The 21,542-nt window shown below is 38.4% G+C and overlaps 1 protein-coding gene and 1 long non-coding RNA gene across 4 annotated transcripts in view; both read left to right on the forward strand.

Annotated features, from left to right (window-relative positions):
• Positions 1 to 3,033, forward strand: part of LOC105507244 — a 29,155-nt gene extending 26,122 nt beyond the window's left edge. Inside the window, exons 2-3 of the long non-coding RNA XR_001001064.1 lie at positions 1,723 to 1,847; positions 2,775 to 3,033. This is a non-coding gene — a long non-coding RNA (uncharacterized LOC105507244). The remainder of the gene's footprint in view (positions 1 to 1,722; positions 1,848 to 2,774) is intronic.
• Positions 1 to 21,542, forward strand: part of KCNIP4 (Kv channel interacting protein 4) — a 1,232,493-nt gene that overhangs the window by 439,940 nt on the left and 771,011 nt on the right. The gene's annotated exons all lie outside the window — the stretch shown is intronic.

The following is a 21,542-nucleotide window of genomic DNA, read 5'->3' on the forward strand; positions in this document are numbered from 1 at the left end:
GGAAGGAAGGAAGGAAGGAAGGAAGGAAGGAAGGAAGGAAGGAAGGACGGAGGGAGGGAGGGAGGGAAGGAAGGAAGGAAGGAAGGAAAGAAGGAAGGAAAAAGAAAAAGATGAGTGAATATTATTGAGGACTAAGTCATTTCAAATTACCAAAATTGATGCATATTTACATTTAACCTGGCTCCAGACAATATTATTTATGACTAAATCATATCAAGTCACTGTTATTAGTGCATGCTTATACTAAATATAGCATTTGACAGTGGTAAGCACACACACACACACACACACACACAACCTGTAGAATTAATCACCTCATCTAGCACAGAAGCATTGACACATAAAAAGTAAAGACCATAGGTGTCTTAGTTCATTCAAGATTATTTAACAAAATACCATAAGCTTGGTACCTTATAAATAACAGAAAATTACTTCTCAGTTTCTAGAGGCTGGGAAGTTGAAGAGCAACGTGGACTTGATGACCAATGAGGACCAATCTTCTTGCTGTAACCTAACATGGTGGAAGGGTCTAGCTAGCTCTCTGCAGTTAGTGAATAGTGTCCCCTCCTTTTTTATAAGGGCACTAATCCCCTTATGGGGGTTCCATCTTCATTATCTAGCCACCTCCTAAAGACCCCATCTCCTGACACTATCAACTTGAATGTTAGTATTCAACACATGAATTTTCAGGGACACAAATATTTCTACCATAGCAACAGGAATAAAAATAAGCAAATACATATATTTTTTTACTATGTGATAAGCAATATTCTAAGTACTTTACAAATATCAACTTATTTAATCCACTTAATCTAATGAAATACATATTATGATTTTTTTCATCCTCACTTTACAGATAAGCCTTTTAACATTAGAGGAATGGAGAATTTTGCCTATGGTTGGACAGGTAGTAACTAGTAGAGGTAGGATTTATCCCCAGGGCTCATGATTTTAGCCATTTTGCTACAGATGGATGAGGTAAGGTTAGGAGCATTTGAGGAGCAGTTTGCATTTTTTGTCTTTTTTTTTTTTTTTTTCCTTTTACTACTTTGGGTAGAAAGGATTAGTCATAAAGAATATACTGTAAGCTGGGTGTGGTGGCATGCACCTGTGGTCATAGCTACTTAGGAGGCTGGAAGATCGCTTGAGCCCAGAAGTTAGAGGCTTCAGTGAGCTGTGAGTGCACCAGCCTGGTGACAGGGCAAGACTCTGTCTCTAGAAAGAAAAAAAGTTGAGGCTGCAGAATATACGATGGCAGGTGAAAATGTATTTTGCTCTACGCATATTTGCCTAAAACATTTTGTACAATAATATTATTAATTTAGAAAGCTCTCATAAAGATGTTAAAAAATGTGGTGCCTGCAATTTTTTTTTCCTGGAGTCTCTGAAGTGTTAAATGAATCTCCTCAGTCAATTGGCATGGGGGATGATTATGTGTAGACTGAAGTAAAATATCCTAACACATATTAAAATAGTCTTGTATTTTGCAATCACCTGTCAACTTATTTGCCTCTATTAATGTAATGGCCACTATAACAGACACAGGTTGAAGTAATTAGTGTTTAAATTGTCTCTCAAAACTACTGTATTTCCCCATCACTCTCTAGAGGAGGTAGGTTTGATGGTACAATGCCATGAAAGACAGCTGCTTCTAAGAACTATTAAATGGAGGGTTTTTTTTGTTTTATTTTGTTTTTTATTACAATGCTCTCCATGGATGAGGATGCTTTTGTACAATTCACACACGCTTTCCAGATTGTTCTGGAACACCTGAGAAAGACATATCATTGAAACAACTTTCATCCATTTCATGGGTAGAAATTACTCTGGCTGCTATGAAGAGAAAGGTAAGAGATGATTAAGAATGATATTGAAGAGAGCACTTAGGAAGGCATTTCAGTAGTCCAGATTGGAGGAGATAGTTCTTTTGGTGAAGATAATGAATAGTCAAGATATATTTTTGAGATAGCCACTCTGAGACTTGCAACTGGGCAATGCAAGAAAGGAATAATTAGATGATAGCCCTACAACCAGATTTTTGACATGATGATGTTATTCCTGAGTTAGAGAAGTTAGGGGAGTAGAGGCATGGCAAGTAGTCCTAGGGAACAGGATGAATTCAGTTTTAGATATGTTACTTTAATTTATTTTATTATTTATTTATTTATTTTTTTTTTTATTTTTTTGAGACAGAGTCTTGATCTGTTGCCCAGGCTGGAGTGCAGTGGCCTGATTTCCACTCACTGCAAGCTCCACCTCCCGGGTTCACGCCATTCTCCTGCCTCAGCTTCCCGAGTACCTGGGACTACAGGTGCCCACCACCACGCTCGGCTAATTTTTTTGTATTTTTAGTAGAGACGGGATTTCACCGTGTTAGCCAGGGTGGTCTCGATCTCCTGACCTCATGATCCGCCTGCCTCAGCCTCTCAAAGTGCTGGGATTACAGGCTTGAGTCACTGCCCCGGCTAGATATGTTATTTTTGATAGTCTTGTGAAGCCTCCAAGTAGAGAGCTGAAGGAAAAAGAGTAAGAACTGACACTTGATAGAACATGCGATGTGTTAAGTCCGTTCATGAAGTTTATGTGATGAATTCATTGAATCCTAACAACGTATGTGGGAATTAAAGGGACTAACTATTCTATTAGCCCCATTTTTCACGTGAAGGCAGTTGATACACAATAAAATGATATAGTTTATATTAAATTACATGGAACAATTCTTAGTGCGTGGTATTAATATTGAGAAAAGTGTATCTGTTCTGTTTCTCGCTAAGAATATTCACTGAAAATGTCACTGGATGCCCCTGTTGGATGCTGCCCTGTGGAAGGAGTACTGTGTTTCAAAGCTGGGTGTAGTTGTAGATGGTAATTAAAGGTACAAAAGAGACAAAGCTCTGAAGGACAAATGAACTGAAGAAGATGCAGTGGTTATGACAAAAGTACTGAATGCCCAATTCTATGCTTCAACAAGTTCACAATTCTACTTCTCAAAATGATAATAGAGGGCAATTTAATTAAAAGATAATGGAATAAATTAAGAATGCTCCGGTATCTTTATATGCCTTAAGAGCATACATTTTCACCGCATAAAAGTCAACCCAGGAATACTTCTTAACCCAATTGAAGTAGTCAATAAATATCACACATTTTGGATAAAGTATATTGAAACAAGAATGGTAAAAATGTTTGCCTAAATTATTTTCTCAGGTCGGCAGACAGCATTTTTCATTTAAAAATAAGCTATCCAAGTTAAAGGTGAAAGGAGAAATAGATTGTCTTGCAAAATGTCTTCTGTGGGCTTCTTCATAACACATTGTTTACTCAGTGCTACACACTGTACTGAAACATCAAGTCAAGTTCTGAGTTCACTTCTTAATAGATAGCCCGACAGAAAATAATGCTTCCGTGAATTTTAACTAGGACTTGTCAAAGCAGAGACATTATTCACTTGAGTATGATATAGCTCTTAGGAATGAGGTCACCTGGGTTCAAATCCCAGCTGCACTAATTCCTAGCTGTGTGACTGTCTTAGTCAATTCCAGCTACTATAACAAAATACTGTAGACCCGGTGGCTTAAACAAAAAACATTTATTTTTCTGGAGGCTGGAAAACTGAGATCACAGTGCCAGTATGGTTGGTTCTGATGAGGGGCCTTGTGATGGTTAATACTGAGTGTCAACTTGATTGGATTGAAGGATTCAAAGTATTGTCCCCGGGTGTGTCTGTGTGAGAGGGTGTTGCCAAAGGAGATTAACATTTGAGTCAGTGGGCTGGGAAAGGCAAACCCACTCTTAATCTGGGTGGGCACCATCTAATCAGCTGCCAGCATGGCTAGAATATAAAGCAGGCAGAGAAATATGAAGGCTTGACTGGCCTAGCCTGCCGGCCTGCATCTGTCTCCCATGCTGGATACTTCCTGCCCTCGAACATCAGACTCCAGGTTCTTCAGTTTTGGGACTCGGATTGGCTCTCCTTGCTCCTCAGCTTGCAGACGGCCTATTGTGGGACCCTGTGATCAGCTGAGTTAATACTTAATTAACTCCTCTTTATATATATATATACACACACACACACATATATGCATATATGTATATATACACACATGTGTGTATATATATATAATCTCCTATTATTATATATGTGTGTGTGTGTGTGTATCCTATTATTTCTGTCCCTCTAGAGAACCCTGACTAATACAGAGCTCTTCTCGACTATAGATGGCTGATTTCTCAAGGTATCCTCACATGGGTGAAAGAGCAACCAAGTTCCCTCAGACCTCTTTTATAAGGGCATTAATCGCATTCACGAGGGCTTCACCCTTATGTCTGAATCACCTCCCAAAGGCCCCACCTCCTAAGACCATCACACTGAGGGTTAGGATTTCAACATGTGAATTTGGGGGAGACAGAAATGATCAGTCCATAACCGTGACCCTGGGAAAGTTACTCAAGCCCCGTTTTCTTCGGTTTGCTCGGTGAGTTAAATGGAAATAATAATGGTATTTCTTTATAGACTTGGGAGGATTCGCTAAATTAATTAAAGTGCTTAAAACAGGGCATGGTCCATAAGAGACACTCAAGTCTTAGCTGTTATTTAACCTGAACATGATTTTGAGTAGGGCTCAAACTCTCTCCTCTTGGACTCCAGGCTATGCAGGGGGTTATCAAGGAGCTGTTTCAGTGTCCCTGAAAATATCCTGGCAGTTCGACCACATCCTCTGTGGTCTACATTTAGAAATCACTGGTCTGCTCAGAGTACAGAGATGACTTACAGGGGATTCAATTTCATGATTTCAAATACAATCTTAGTAGAACTCCATTCCTGATACAGATGAGAAACGACTGTTTCTCCACCACATCGTAGGGATATTTTCATCCACTGTAGTAACGGCTTACCTCTGCAGGTCCTACCTCTGCAGGTCCTACCTCTGCAGGTCCTTTCCGTGTCCTCAGGCCTCCCTGAGTGGTTGAGAGCTGAATGGGGCTGAGAGTTTCGGATTTTCATGGACTGGTTCCTCTGCTCACCTTCACCCACTGCATCTCCCACCAGCAGGTTGCTGTTCAACCTATATGTGTTTCCTTGATGATTAGGGGGTTAGGGTCTCCTCTGCTGTAGAGAAAATGCAAGTGGTTTATACTAGGTGTCTTAGAACTGACTGCTGAAGAAAGAAAAGAAGAAGAAAGGGAAGAAAACAATTTCCTGTAACTAACTCCCCAGGGTGATGCTGGATTTGAGGCATAAGTGCTCACTGTGTCTGTCTATGGACTTACCAGGCCAATATATTGATCCCATGGATAGCCAGTGAATGTTTGATGGAGTAGAGGGTGTGTGTGCTACCCTTGATCTTATTCCAAATTCAGGGATGAGGCACGGTGAAAAATGTGGGAGGGTGGAATAGGAGCAGGATTTGGAATCTCAAAGACTTGGGATGGGAAATCTCATGTTCAATTCTTACTAGCAGTATGACCTTGAGGCAAACCCCTGTCTTCTCAAGGCTTTTGTTGTCCTGTGTATGAGATGGGAAGAATAATACCACCATAGGTTTTTGTGTGGAATAAATAGGATAACATCCACATAGCAAACCCCACAGTAAATGGTAGCAGTTATTAGAAGTCTCCTAGTTTAGGTCTTCTACGATGTAGCAGAGAAAGCTGTGCATGCAGAAAGGGTCATTACCAAGCACAGGTGCACTAGTAGTGGTATTGTACTCCCATGATTGAGTGTTTCTTTAACCTTTTGTTAAGGGAGATTTGAATTTGTGTACACAACAGTTCTTCAACAAGTACTTGATGAATGTCAGTCAATATGTCAGCAACAGGGTTGCTGTTACAGAAATAAGTAAGGCAGAATCTTAACCCTGAAAGAGTGTAGGCATGTAATAACTCATATTAGGTAAGATAAAAAAATCTATGATTAACAGAAACATACCAATTTATTGAAATACCTCGATTCATTGGAACATCAACACAAGATGGTTTTATTTCTTACAAACTATCTCCAACTTTACTGTGTACCTCCCCTGCTTCTTTGCCTCCATTCACATATTGGGAATCTTTTAGAACTTTCTGATTCATTTTAGATATTAAAGTTAGGACGTTGAAATTCTCAATCACATTTTGGGTTCAAAACTCTCTACTTCCTTTCCTGTTTCATTTATGTCTGAGCTCCTCTGGTATGTGAGGCAGAGTAAGGAGGGAGAAGAATACTTCTTACTTGTATTTACGGTTATTTACAGGAAGGGGGTCCTGGATCTCACTCTGACGTGGTTGTTTCTGAGTATGTTGTGCTTATCATTTTCCCAGGAGTGTATATTCAGCTTCACTGTGGCCCTGCCTTCATGGAGGATGTACAACCCCTTAATCTATGTTAGACTTTTCGGCTGTTTGTAAAGCCTTAGAATTCCCATTGTTCTTCACAAAAAGCCATGAGGATCTTCCCTGACATCCCCTGAGTGTTTCATGGACTTGGGATAAGCTGTACCCATCTTTCCCAGGTACGCTATGTCACATTCTCTGCACACATGGGCTGCTCTAACAACCCTCCACCAGTCTTTGGTATTCTCCAGACGGCAATCAGGAACCAGTCTCTGATATTGTGCATGTTTCTAAACTCTTCCCAGACACAGCTTCATGTTCCTAAACTCTTCCCAGATAGAATTTCATGTTCCTAAACTTCCTTTTCCTAGGCACAACTTCACATTCCTAAACTCTTTGCAGACACAGCTTCATGTTCCTAAACCCTTCCCAGACACAACTCCATGTTCCTAAACTTCATGTTGCTAAAATCTTCTTAGTACAACTTCATGTTCCTAAACTTCCTCTTCCCAGACATAACTTCATGTTCCAAAACTCTCCCCAGACATAACTCCACAGGGTTCTGCACAGATTTTCTGGCTCTTGCTAAGGGAGACCTGAGTGTTCTTCAGCTCAGCAGCCTACAGAAGAAACTGATGCAAGCCCTTCCTTTTTATAAGTACCCTAAATATTGATTAGTGACTCTGACAGATGTCAACAACCAATTTAGTTTGGGGAGTTTGAGAGAGAAAAAGAACATCCACCAACCTTGTCTCTCCTGTACTTCTCCCCAAGTCCTTTCATCAGTTTTCAGTGAGGGAAAGGAAAAGAGTGATTGCTGTGGTAGGACTTATTCTGGTCTTTGATGTGCACATGTGACAGTTTCTGACCTCGATTTTAGATGACTTAATAGAGCTGGGTTAGTTTGTACACTGACTGAACTTTGGGCTATATGAAGAGACCTTCTGTATATTATACAGGAGATACAAGTGTTATTTGTGAGACAACAAACGGGGAAATGGCAACTTTTTCTGAAAATATTTAGGAAGACACTACAATTCCTCCCTTACCTACTCCTTTGCTTCTCATAGCACTTTGCTCAAAGTTAGAGCTCAATGTAGGTTTTCTTGCTAGATGTTTTTCATTCATCAACAAGTTTTTTGATTTGTTTATTCTGTCACTGAACAATAATAAATTAAGCTACTACTCCTTGCAACTGGTCTGCAAGAAGATGATAACACACCGGTGAACACAAGAGACATCGCTCATTCTCTTAGCCAATTTTGTGCTGCTATAATAGAGTAACACAGACTGGGTAATGTATAATGAACAGAAATTGATTTGGCTCATGCTTCTGGAAGTTTGGAAGTCCAAGGCTGAAGGACCAACATCAAGCAAGGACCTTCTTGTAGTGTCATCCCATGGTGGAAGGGCAAACTGCAAAAGAGAGGGAGAGAGGACAAGAAAGGCCAAACTCATCCTTTTCTAAGGAACCCACTTTTGGGATAATGAACCAGTCCTGTGATGATGACATTAATCTATTTATGAGACTGAAGCCTTTATGACCTAACTACCTCTTAAAGCTCCTACTTCTTAACACAAATGCACTGGGAATTAAGTTTCCAATGCATGATCTTTGCACATTCAAACTATAGCACCCACTGAGGAAGAAACTTACAAGTGCAATGAGTATGGCAGTACGGAAGTGGAGAGTTCTTCCAGAGCAGGAGCCCCCATCACTGAGCTCCAGCCTAGTTGAGGGGCATATGGAAATCTCTAGGGAAGTGATGGTTAAGCACCAACCTAAAGGAAGTGGAAACCAGCTAGGCAAAGAAGGGAGAAATCATTTCTAGAGAAAAGGAGGGAGATGGTGAAGCCACTGAAAGAAATTTAGGATGGCTGGAATGTAAGAACATGTTGTGTTAGGTAATACTGGGAAATAGGTAGTGGCTAAATCAAATGGACTTCATAGACCATGTTTAGGATAGAAGTAAGAAAGAATGAATGGGTTAATTAATTAATTGGTAAATAAATGAAATGTCTTCTTGTAGGCACACATCTCTCCTAGAAGATGAATACGTCAGGCTTAGATAATGATGCTTTCCATGGGAAGGAGTGGTCAGCCTATATTTTCCACTATTCTCTTTGTAAGAGGTGAGGGCAAATATTTGAGAATGGAGAGAGAGTCTTTCTTTCACCTTTTTTTCTGTTGTAATTTAACAGTTGCTTCCTATTTCTATCCCTCCTTTTACTTTAAAATTTTCTGTTTTTATTTTTATCTTGTTTCTTCTGTAACCCTCCAACGACCCTGTGTTGATTGGGTTTGCTTATCCATAAATGTAATTTTAATTTCTTTTGAGGAAAGAAGAGCCATAATTATTTAGTTACTATTTTTCCCATTAGGGCTGTTTTTGTTGGCTCTGAGTTCTCTGTGGAAACATACACTCTACCTGAAGCGGTTACATTTTATTGTGTGGGTATCAATAATACAATGATGTCTTCTCTAAAATACCTGCCCTTTTCCTCCGTGTACTGTGTTGAAAAACATTCGGCTTGTAGCAATTCGATTGCCTGGAGTTAGCGACACCACGCTTTTCTCTGCTGAACTGAACATGTTTACTCCTTGGGAAATATTACTAAAGACATCATGTTACTGTCATTTTTGAAGGCACAAATACCACTTAGAAACAATATTGGCTCATGGAAATTACCCAAATGGTTCCTTTCTAAGGTTATATCAGGGAAACTGCATTGTCTCCAAAGGGTCAGGGATCATCTCACAGTTAACATTTTTCTGTTTTTTAGAAGGTTTGACAGCCTCACGTTAGAAAGAGTGACAACACAAGGCTAATAACTTCACTTTTCTCAATGTCTTTATCATCTGCTCTAATTTACGAAGCTCTTTTGTTGAAAGGCCCTACACCTATTTTATGAAAGGAAACCTGACTACTGTTTGATCATAATTTTAACCTGTTTTCTTGCACAGGAGGTGCTATTATTGCACCTCTGTTAGGCTTATTAGTAAACCAAGCTCTCCTAAATCCTTCTCCTACCTTCAGGTCAAACAGATCCACAGACCCGGCAGAGTGGACTAAAGATGTTTTGTACCGTTGTTCAAGCCAAGGATTTGGATTCTTTTCATTCCTCTTGTGGTTATCTAAACGAGATCTAACTAAAAACAATAAAGTAGCAAAGTTGAAAGAGTAGTTAATAGACAGTGATTAAGAGGGAAATGAGAAAAAAATGTATTGAGTATTTAGCACATGCCACGTGAAGGTCGAAGGATCTGCCTATGTTACACTATTCCATTCTCACAGCAAACCACTGGGGAAAATACTATTGTTGAATAAAGAAATATGCTGATGATTATTTAATACATTGAACAAAGTCCTGCAGATAGTAAAAGGCAGATCTAGGATTCAAACCCATGTTTTTCTGATTTCATCATGCCAGTGATAAAGGATGCATAGTGTATTATGCTGCTTTCCGGTACTTACCTGTCCAATGCCAGCTTCTCACATATCACCAACACAAGCCGTTGATACAGAAGAGTTTGTTGCCTGTTGATGCTTTCTCATGAAGAGTTAATGGATTTTTCAGGAAGTTTCTTTAATGTAATGAGCTATCAAGTTATTTGCCTGAATGAGAGTCTTCTGGAATAGTAAAGGTAAAGGCAAACGAAGAAAAGAGTAGTGGACTCCTATTCGTGTAGACCGTATGTTGAGAGTGGGAGGTAAGTCCAAGTCACATGAGGAGGTAGATGGATTTGTTCTCATATCACACAACGACATGGTTATTTAATTACGTCTGTAATGACATCTTCGTCTCTGCTACTGGAGAAGGAACTCTTCCACGGAAGGGCTATCCTCTTAGTCACTTTTGTTACTCCATAAATGCCTAGTGTTTCTTCGCCTAGAACAGAGTGGTATCAAGTGAGTAGAGATGGAATGGTGATGGCAGCAGTGGAGAAAATGGTAACAATGTAACAATATTTATCTTCTGCTCACTCCACACAAGCCACATGCACTTCCTGGTGTGTTATCTCATCTACTCCTTGTGACACCCATAAGGGATTGCTGCTATTTTTATTAAACAGATATGCCATAAAACAAGATTGTGTTCATTGTTTAATAAAGGTTTGCTGCAATTAACTGGACATTCTTTCAGTAGATTAATATCATATAAATCAGCCAATTATGTTGACCTTTATTCATTCCAAAATAAATATTAACATTTCCAATAGATTTTGCCTATTAAATGCTGACAGAACTTCACCAAAGCCAGTGAGTATCTTACAGCAAACATAAGAAGCTCATTAAGAAACATTTTCTTTTGTTGAGGACTTGTGGGCACAGACGAACCTACTGCCATTTGATTCTCATGTATATGTGTTGAGAGAATCTCTGTGGCCTGAGTCTTCCTGAACCAGACTCTGAATGACTTCCTCCCAACTGGTGGTTTTTTTCCATTTCTTAAGTCTCTGCTGCCACACTGTGGAGAAGCACAAAATAACACATCAGTTTCCTAGGTATTTTTTGTCATGTTTTACCAAGGAGCCATTGTCATTTACAGTGCTTCAAATTTGATTAAAAAATGACTAATCTTTTGTCTGAATGTCATCTGCAAATAAAAACCTTTCAAACAAAAGATGATGTTAAGTAAAGTCATTACAAATTAGGATTAATAGTAGTATTTTAATAGGTTTGCTTTAATGACTACTTGGGTAATGGTCACTTTAAGAAAGGCAAACTGAAATAAATATGAGTTTTCAATTCTGATACAAAGGAGACTTCCTTCTTTCCTTCCTTCCTTCCTTCCTCCCTCTTTCCTTCCTTCTTCTTCCTCCTTTCCTCCTTCCTTCTCTTCCTCCCTCTTTCCCTACTTATTTACTTCCTTCCATCTTTCTTTTCTTTCTCTTCCTCTATTAAAATTGTATCGGCTGTCTACCAGCCTGTGTCAGCCATTATGCCAGATAGTATTATTAACACAAAATCAAATTAAGCCTTGTCTCTGAATCTCAATAGGGACACTTCCTAGTGATAAAGAAAGGTATATGTAAAAAGAAAATAGAATGTAAAGCAGGGTTGAGAGACTTATGCACGAGATATCATGGGACTCTAACAGGCAGCTCTGAAAGCCACAGTTTCAATTATTTGCAGTAAATTCAGACACATGATTTTCTGAAAGTCAGAAATCTCATTCTCCAACAACTGTGGATATCATAAGCTCCTGTTGACCTACTTACAACGAGAGTTATTGCCCTCTTCGGTTGAAGATGATTGGAATTTCTAGGGATTAAGAAAATTACCAAACAAAGCCTTTCTCTGTAATTTAATCAATGTCATTGCAAAGTTTTCTATAGAAAGATGGAGATCTTTACAACGTTCTTTGGAAATATACACTTCTTCATGCACATGTCTTTTGTCATCTACATAATGCAATATTGGTATTTATCTATTTTCAAGCATTTCTAGAAAGTAAAACCCAAGAATGAGGACGTTCACCAGGGCTTAAAAAGAAAATGAAAATAAATAAAATCTTGCTTTAAAGAGCATACAGAATGTCATTATAATATGAAGCCTACACTATTTCTTTAGGTCATGAAAGTGATAGCTATATCCTAAAAATGATTTTTATTTATTATTTCTTTAATACACTATTTCCTAGTATCAGGTGTCTAGAAATACCTTTATTTCAAAGGCTAACAAACTTGAGAAGAAAGGTTAAAATAATCAAGTTAGTTTAGGAGATTTAAGGAGAGAAGAGTATGAATTATACTTGCTGAATGCATACTATATACAGGCATGTGGCAAACAATTTATTATTATTATTTTATTTTATTTTTGAGACAGGGTCTTGCTCTGTCACCCAGCCTGGAGGCAGTGGAACGATCTCAGCTTGCTACAACCTCTGCCTCCCGAGTTCAAGCAATTCTCATGCTTCAGCCTCCCTAGTAGTTGGGACTACATGTACCCACCACCACACCCATCTATATATTTTTTTTTTTTTTTTGTATTTTTAGTATAGACAGGGTTTCATCATGTTGGCCAGGCTGGTTTCGAACTCCTGACCTCAGGTGATCTGCCCACCTCAGCCTCCCAAAATGCTAGGTTACAGGCGTGAGCCACCGCGCCTGGCCAAACAATTTAAATCTGTTACTTTACTTAAAGTTCCAAATAAAAATGAGGGGTCAACATATTAGCTTTATTTTAGAGATGAGGAAACTGAGGCTTAGAGAGTATCATCAACTTGTTAATGGTCTAGTAACTAGTAAATGGAAGAATTTGGATAAAACTAGAACCCACATTGTTCCATTATGTTATCAGAACAAAAAGGAATCATTTAAATATTTATATCCAAGTAAAAAAAAAAAAAAAAAACACCCACTGTCTAAATCTGCCTGATTGTTTTGTTCAAGACTAATATGATGTCAACAGTATTAGTAGAATAAGTACAAGTATCTTGTTTTATGTATTTATTTGTCTTCCCCCACCCCAACTTTTGAATTTATAATAAAGGTCTTGTTTTAAACCACATGAAAACTGTATTTGCTTATCTTTGAAGTGCATACTTTCTTATTAAGTACATTTTAAATTAAACCTTCTTCTCGGAGGTGAAAGAAAACTGTAAGCTAATTTAAAAGTCAGGAATCGAATGCGTTTTTTATTTTTGATTACAGGCTTTCAGAGCCAAAATTAATTAACATCATTTCAATAGGAAAATAAAGTCAAATAGTTGAATGCTGCATTTTTACGTGATATGAGACAAATTGCTGCCATTATTTGTTTTATTTTATTTTATTTTATTTTATGTTATTTGAGATGCAGTTTTGCTCTTGTCCCCCAGGTTGGAGTGCAATGGCGCAATCTCAGCTCACTGCTCTCCAAGTAGCTGGGATTACAGGCAGGCGCCATCACACCCAGCTAATTTTTGTATTTTTCATAGAGACGGGGTTTCACCATGTTGGCCAGGCTGGTCTCGAACTCCTGACCTCAGGATCCACCCGCCTCGGCCTCCCAAAGTGCTGGGATTACAGGCATGAGCCACTGCTCCCGGCCAAATTGTTGCTGTTCTTAAAGACAGACAGGGGTATTTACAGTCTAGCAGCAATGGAAATAAATAACTATACAAACACAAAGTAGAAGGTCGAGTGAGTCTAGTGTAGAAGCTTGGTTTTCACTCAAAAACAAAAGTCCAACATCTTAGGAGCTAAGGATAGGAATATGCTACGCAGGCATTAAGTCAGGAACAGCCTGAGGAGAGGCTGAGGAGGGTGGATTGTTTTGGGTAATGGCTCACTTTCTTCATCTATAATGGGGATTTTAATGGTATCAGGCTATAGCATTGTGAGGATTAAATGCAGTAACATATGTAACACTCTTGATCCAGCAAATGCCTACAGCACATAGTATCTGTTTGATAAATGTTAATCTTTGTTATCATCCCAACAGGCAATGGAATTAAGTAGAAATTGTACAAATTATGATATTGTCATATTAAGTCTCCAGCAGGAGGTTTATATTATAATGGATGTATGACAGTAGGGAGCAACTTAATCTTTCTAAGGTTCAATTTTCATACCTGTTAAAGAGGACTATGATTCATACCTATTGTGCAAAGCTGCTGTGGGGTCAAAGGAAAGAATGTTTGCAAAAGGCCTCTGTAAAATGTAAAGGGCCCCTTACATGCTGGTCAACATCACTATATATTTCTATTCCTTCCAAGTTTTCATAGAAATCTCACCTTTGAATTTACTTATGAGTCAGAATTATGATATAACAATAATATTAAATATATTTATTAGCTGGGATGAACTTTGCTGGCTCAACTCCGTGAATAGTGACCTATGAGGGGAAAAACCCTATGACATTAGCTCTGAGGGGAGGACATACAGAGTCCTATTGAATGGTGAGAAGGAAAGTGAGCGTTAGGGAGCAGAAGCGAGAAAGTGTCCATGTTAGGAATAAATTTAGCTATAAGTAACATAGCACTCAACTAACAGCAGCGTAAAATAGTGAGTTCATGTGTTTTTATGTAGCAAGTTTGAAGGAAGGTGGTATCCTAGCGTTGATCAGCTCACAGCAATGCATTAGAGGCCCAGATCTCTCTCCTTTGCTGTTCATAGTTTTCATCCCCTTGTTAATTGACTCAGGGCAGCAGACAACTGCATTATCTCCACTGTGTGTGCTCAAGGCAGGAAGAAGTAGAGAATAATGGTTCCAGACCTATCTGTTCCTTGCAAAGAAAGCAAACGCTTCCCCCAGTATTTCTTGGCAAATTATTACATCTTAAGAAGCAGAGTATGTCTGACTTACTCCTAGCTTCAACCAACAGTGGGAAGATGAATATTTAATAAATATTTAGCTAATCTGAGCAAAATCTGAGTTATATTTACAAGAAACATGGGAAGAATGATTGGGTAAGTAGCTAGCAGTACCTGCCACTGTGCAATTCTTATACTTGGTGGAAGAGGGGACATTTCTGATTAAAGGTGCAGAAGCTTTGTAACATAATAAGCATAATGACATTTCCGGTAAGCTTGGAACCCTCAGTTGTTTGTGTATGTGTTTTCAGACTGAGAAGCAAAGAACATAGTAAAGTAACTGAAGATAGAGACAATTTTGAACTGGTTAAAGGAATGGAGTTAGAAATTAGTTTTAAATAATGATTCCCTTGAAAACTATTTCTGTTGTAATTGATGAGAAAGTAAATACATGTACCTTTGAGGGTTGCATCATTAAGTGAAAATGTCATATTGTTCCTCGTTAGTTTCTGCAAGCAAAATAAATGTCACCTATTGAAACCTCAAGAGCAGATGCTATGGTGTTTGGATGCTGTGTGAAGTATTGTTCAAGAGTGTAACTGGTAAAGAAATTTGACTAAATAAACTGTATAATTCTAAACAACTGATTTAATCCCCCAAGCCTTCTGGGGATAAAAAGAGATTCCATCAGATGCAACTTATATGGTAAAATTAAACACTTTACAGGAATTACAGAAGGTATAAAACTTCTTGAAATTTTAAAACTTCATGGTCTTGCACATAAATTGGGCCCAGCAAACTTCAGAATAGCTGTTAGAGGAGAATTAGGATGTGTTTGCTTTTTAATGTTGCTTGTTTCTTATTATAAGATGACAATTTTATCCTGTTAGTTCGCCATAACTGTCTTTGTAGAATTTGTAATCAGCATAGCCAAAGGCATACTTCACCGTAAGATTTGACTGCGTCATTTTAAGAACTTTTGCTCTAGTCACGAGCAGTACTGTATTTGTCTCCAGCACCACCTAGTGACAAATTTAAAAAGCTGCATCTTATTGAGTTGAAATGGTATCTTTGACTTAAAAAGCCATTGCCGGGCCTGGCGCGGTGTCTCATGCCTGTAATCCTAGCACTTTGGGAGATCTAGGCAGGCAGATTGTCTGAGCTTAGGAGAGTGAGACCAGCCTGGGCAACACAGTCAAACCCTGTCTCTACTAAAATACAAAAAATTAGCTGGGCGTGGCGGCGTGCCCCTCTAGTCCCAGCTACTTGGGAGGTGGAGGCAGGAGAATTGCTTGAACCCAGGAGGCAGAGGTTGCAGTGAGCTGAGATCGCACCAATGCACTCCATCCTGGGAAACAGAATGAGACTCTGTCACAAAAGAAAAAAAAAAAGCCATTTCCACTGCCCAGACCACTGGCCATGTGCAGCCAGTGAGTGCCTAAAATGTGGCTAGTACAATGGATCTCAATAGTTTTTATATTGATTGAATGTTTAAAATAATATTTAATAATATTAAAAGTAAAATAATATTAAAATTTCTTTAAAGAAAAGATATTATTGCTGGAAGTGATGGCTCACACCTGTAATGATAGCACTTTGGGAGGCCGAGACAGGAGGATCACTTGAGGCTGGGAATTTGACAGCAACCTAGGCAACATAGTGAGACTCTATCTGAAAAAAAAAAAAAAAAAAAGACGGGTGTGGTAGTCCACACCTGTAGCCCCATCTACTCGGGAGGCTGAGGCCGAAGGATTGTTTTATAGCCCAGGAGTTCGAGGTTGCAGTGAGCTGTGATCATGCCACTGCACTCCAGCCTGGGCTACAGAGAGAGACCCTGTCTCAAAAAAAAAAAAAAAAAAAAAAAAGCAATATTAAAATTTATTTCACCTGTAAGTTCATATTATTCTTAACATGATTGTATGTGCAGTTTGCATTATATTTAATGAACAATGATAACTTAGATACTTAATTACATAGTTTTACCCATGTAGCTCATTTAGTAAAAGTATAGGGGTAAAGAAGTGGATGAAAACCATCTGAATTTATTCAAAATAACATGTTGGAACATGAGTGGATGTGTCAGTAATAAATATATCCTGGGTTGTTTTATATGTATACTTTTGATCATAGGTAATTAACAATCTTAGTAGATTTACTAACTATTCAAGTGCCAGTATTGAGAATCCACTAGGTGCCAGGTATTGTTTTAAGAACTCTGCATGCATTTACTCACGTAATCCCCACAAAAATCCAGTGAGACAACTACTGTTATTCTAGTCATTTCACACAAAATAGAGTGAGGCCCAGACAACTGAAGGCCTTCTCCAATGTCAGGTGGCTATGAAGAGGAAGAGTCAGGCTTTGCTCACAGTCTGGCTTCAGCATCTACATTCTGAACTGCTCTGATATCCTCCTACTGAAAAGAAAATGTAAATGAAAAATTAAAAAAAAATCGACTGGCTGTAGGATAACTGCTTTAAGCACATGTCCACACGATAGTCATAAATTATTGCTATTAAGTTATTGTATTCTTATTTACTTTTAAGATGGAGTCTTGCTCTTTCACCAGGCTGGAGTGCAGTGGTGCGATCTTAGCTCACTGCAACCTCTGCCTCCCGGGTTCAATCGATTCTCCTGCCTCAGCCTCCCAAGTAGCTGGGATTACAGGCGCCTGCCACCACGCCCCACGATTTTTTGTATTTTTAGTAGAGATGGGGTTTATCCATGTTGGTCAGGCTGGCCTTGAACTCCTGAGCTCAGGTGATCCACCTGCTTCGATCTCCCAAAGTGCTGGGATTACAGGTGTGAGCCACCACTCCTGGCCTAGTTATTGTATTCTTATTAATGTGATTCAAATGGATTTAGTGAGAAAATTAGTCATTTTTTAATATTGTGTTTCAGATTGGTCATTGATTTTTTAGCCTCTATCACATTTAGGAGACACCATGAAGATAGTAAGAGAATAAGATGCATGATTTGCCTTTTGAGTGCTCAAAGTCAGGGGAAGTTGTGTTCATAAACAAATAATACAGATGGAGGACAGAGAAGAAAGTTTTCATGAAGATGATGTTTAAACAGAGTTTTAGAGGAAAAATAGGATTTGTCCAGGCAGAAAAGAGAGGAAAGCCAGAGGTCCCAGGCAGAGGGGACAGTTGGACAAAGTCATGTAATTATGAAACAGCATGGCACCTGCAGAAAGCTAGAAATAGTGCAATATTGCTTGAGTTTGAAGTTGTTGGGATACATAAGGGTGTTGTCTAATGGGACTGTCACAAAGTTCTTTCATGGAAATTTGCCAGCCTCACAACCTCTCGGTGTAGGAGAAAATGATTATGTATGTGAGCTGATAAGATCTGAGTTTGGCTTGATTTTTTTTTTTTTTTCTGTAGTACCGCTATTTTATGTGATAAGAAAAATCCTATGGGGGGGAAAAAATCTATGAAACTATAGTTCACAGAACCAGTTCAAGAACATGTCTCCAAACTTTAAGATACTCTGTGGACCTTGTAAAGATCAAATGAATTTATATATATATAACACAGCTTTGAAAGCAGCCCAATGCTCATTAGATGGAGGGTTTATGATACCATCATCACTCTGGAGATAAATCAATCAGATTATTTAAATGTCTAGAGCACAATTGCTTTTAAAGTAAAAATTTTAGATGCTTTTTTATTACTTGTTACTCTAGTGGATATTAAGAAACTTTTATTGGCTACCTTATGACGAGGATGACAGACTTTCTTAAAGGATTCATGAATTCACAACAAACTGGTCTATTGATTTTAAGTAAAATGGACAGCAAATTTGGTAATATGGTCAAAATGCATAGATTTGTAGACTGACTGAAGCTAATTAAAACATAATACCATTTTTGTCTTGTTCATGACTTTTTGAAAGGACCTCAATTTGTATCTAAAATATCATCTGATAGTATCCCATGTGAAACCCCCAAATCATTGTATTCCAACTTGAGGAACTAGAAAGATGCAGCCTGGATGTTTCCTCAAACTGGATAATGGGTGAATTAGCCTCCCTAAAGAAAGGCCCCTAACTTAGATCAGCCACACAGAAATAGTCTTCATTTGTTTTTTTTGTTTGTTTGTTTGGTTTTTAATTTTTGGTTTTTGAGTTGGAGTCTCATTCTATTGCCCAGGCTGGAGTGCAGTGGCACGATCTCCGCTGACTGCAACCTCTGCCTCCCAGGTTCAACCGATCCTCCTCCCTCAGCCCCCTTAGTATTTGAAATTAAGGCACACGCCACCATGCCCAGCTAATTTTTGTATTTTTAGTAGAGATGGGGTTTCACCATGTTGGCCAGGCTGGTCTTGAACTCCTGACCTCAAGTGATCCACCCACCTTGGTCTCCAAAAGTGCTGGGACTACAGGCATGAGGCACCGTGCCTGGCCTATTTCTACCACTCTGTCATTACAACATTGTTTACCAGGCTGGGTACAGATATGTGCAATATATGATGGTGAGTGAATTAAATTACTTAGGGAATGTTTAAAATGTAGATCTTTGAGCCTTGTAGAACCAGTAAATGAGAGTGCATGGGATTGGAGCATGGGAATTAACATTTTTAACAGACATCCTAGAAGATTTGAATACACACTAAAGTTTGAGAAGCTCAGGACCAGTTTGTGGTTTAGACATGGTCTATGTAATTAAATGTCAGTCACTCTTCTATGTGGATATTCACTACTTTTTCAGAAATCAAGAACTGAAAGCTGTTTTGATATAGCTCCTCTGTTAGCAAACACCAACACCAAGACCCTACTCTCATGAAATATGAAACATAGCTTGACCAACACTGTTCACTCCATCGGATTTCATCTGGCCTCAGCATTCTAGGAAATGAATGCTAAACTATGTCCCTGCTCACATGCTCTATGACCATTCTGGTAAATCCTTCTATCAGTCACTTTTCTGCTATAAAAGATTTAAAAAGTAGCAGGGTGGGTTTTCTGTTCTTCCATAGAGACGTTTCAGCTGCTGGCTACCTTTGCTGGAAAGAAAAATAAAGTTTCCAAAACATGCTTTGAAATAACAGTCCATCTAAGCATCCAGTTTGGCAAATAAGTAGTTAGATGCCTTTTTCATACTTGATATTTTCAGTGCAAAATATGACTGATTATGTTACTTATTACAGGAGAAATTGCTATTATATGATTCATGACTTATTAGGATGATAGAGGTCTATGATTAGTTTTGTTTGCATATTTACCTTAAAGACCTACAGGTTATGTAAGGCATTTGCTTGCTTTGAATACCTCTTTCCACCTTTATCTCACACCCCAACAATTAATTGGTATGACTGCTTTATATAATGAGAAAGGTGTATTTAGGAGAATTTGGCAAAAGAGAGTGACTAAGGCAAGAAAATAGATGACAAGACTAGTTTTTAGCAAGATGACAGGTGTAAAATTACAGCTCAGTTTTCATTTTACCTTAATTATTCCCCATCAAGTGTAATATTCTTTATAAAAATGAAGTATAGAAGCAGCACACATTTTTAAAATGTCAAATTAATCCCAGATGAAGACAGTGGACTGGAATTTTGTCACAATAAATAAATCTCGGTTCTTCAGACCATACTAATTTCATGCCTGCCTACTGAGACCACTGTTAGATGTAAAGGTAAAATCACTTTTAATAGAAAGAGAAGGTGTTTATCCAGAAGAACTGGTAAATATAGATTCAACAAACTATGGGTATAAATGTCTTCCAAAAATTATAATGCATTAGCAATTATGCAATCCTACATAGAGACCCCAAGAACTTCTTAGAGCATGCTAAGGGTTATAGTGAGCCCGCACTGTGTAGCAAAATGGAATAGAACCTATAACTTTTGGTCTAAATTATTCCAGCTCTCAAGTCTTTTTAATAAGATTCTCTTATTAAGGGAAAATTAACATTTCTGATTTCATAATTTATTCCTGAAATGGAGGAGCCTGGAGAAAAGAAGTGACAACATTTCGGATAAAGAGAACTTAGGCAAAATTTCACAGAAGGAAGGAGTGTCGTGGATTCAGGGAACATTTAAGAGGCAAGCGTGGCTAAATCAAGCGATCTGAGAAAAAATATATAAATTTTGAAAATATAATCTCTGCCCACTAAATACCTGATATCTGGGGATTTGTATATTCTTAGGGCAAAATGGTTGGCAATGGCAAAGATTGTTTGACATCTCTCTTTTATGTTAACTGTGCAGTTTCAATTCATTTAGGCAAGATCTAAACTAGCTTGTGCCTAGTTATTACTTCTTTCATAAAAAGAAGACTCCTTCTGCCTCAATTTTCTCATTCTGAACTAAGCCATTAATTAGAAGAAACTAACTCATTTCCTTTTCCTTATTCCCATTTTCAGCATGTATCAGACCTTGACATAGGGATGAATGTGCTGTTTTCAGCTTCATTTTGATAGTAAAGGGATTTGGGCTACTAAGATATTACAATTTTCGTAAAGCAAATTTCTCCTTTATGCTGCTCTCATAATTTTGAACCTAATTTGGGGACTCCAGGGGGAACTGGGTAGAAACCATAATTAGAGTTATATCCTTTTGCAAGCTACCTGCATTGGGCGATTGTGTGTGTGTGTGCTTGTGTGTGTGCGTGTGTGTGTGTGTGTGCATGAGAGAGAGACAGACAATTCATTCTCATTTGTCTATGTATCTATTCATCCAGAAAGACAGAGTGACAGAGAGCTATGGAGAGACAGAGAGAGAGAGAATTATTTTTAAATTTTCAGCAAGGGGAAATTTGAAGCAAATATATAAAAAAGGAGGTTGCTGCAGATTCTGGCAAGGGGCTGATAGTTGAATTTAAATTTGGTTAATCTTGGTAATGTTCATAGACTACGGACCTGCATGGTATTACATGTAAACTGCCCCTCCCAACACACACACACACACACACACACACACACTCCTCTGCGTTCCCAAAATGTGAATTCTGGCAAGGGGCTGATAGTTGAATTTAAATT

This window comes from Colobus angolensis, unplaced genomic scaffold, assembly GCF_000951035.1.
Source record: "Colobus angolensis palliatus isolate OR3802 unplaced genomic scaffold, Cang.pa_1.0 Scaffold146, whole genome shotgun sequence".
Lineage (NCBI taxonomy): Eukaryota > Metazoa > Chordata > Mammalia > Primates > Cercopithecidae > Colobus > Colobus angolensis.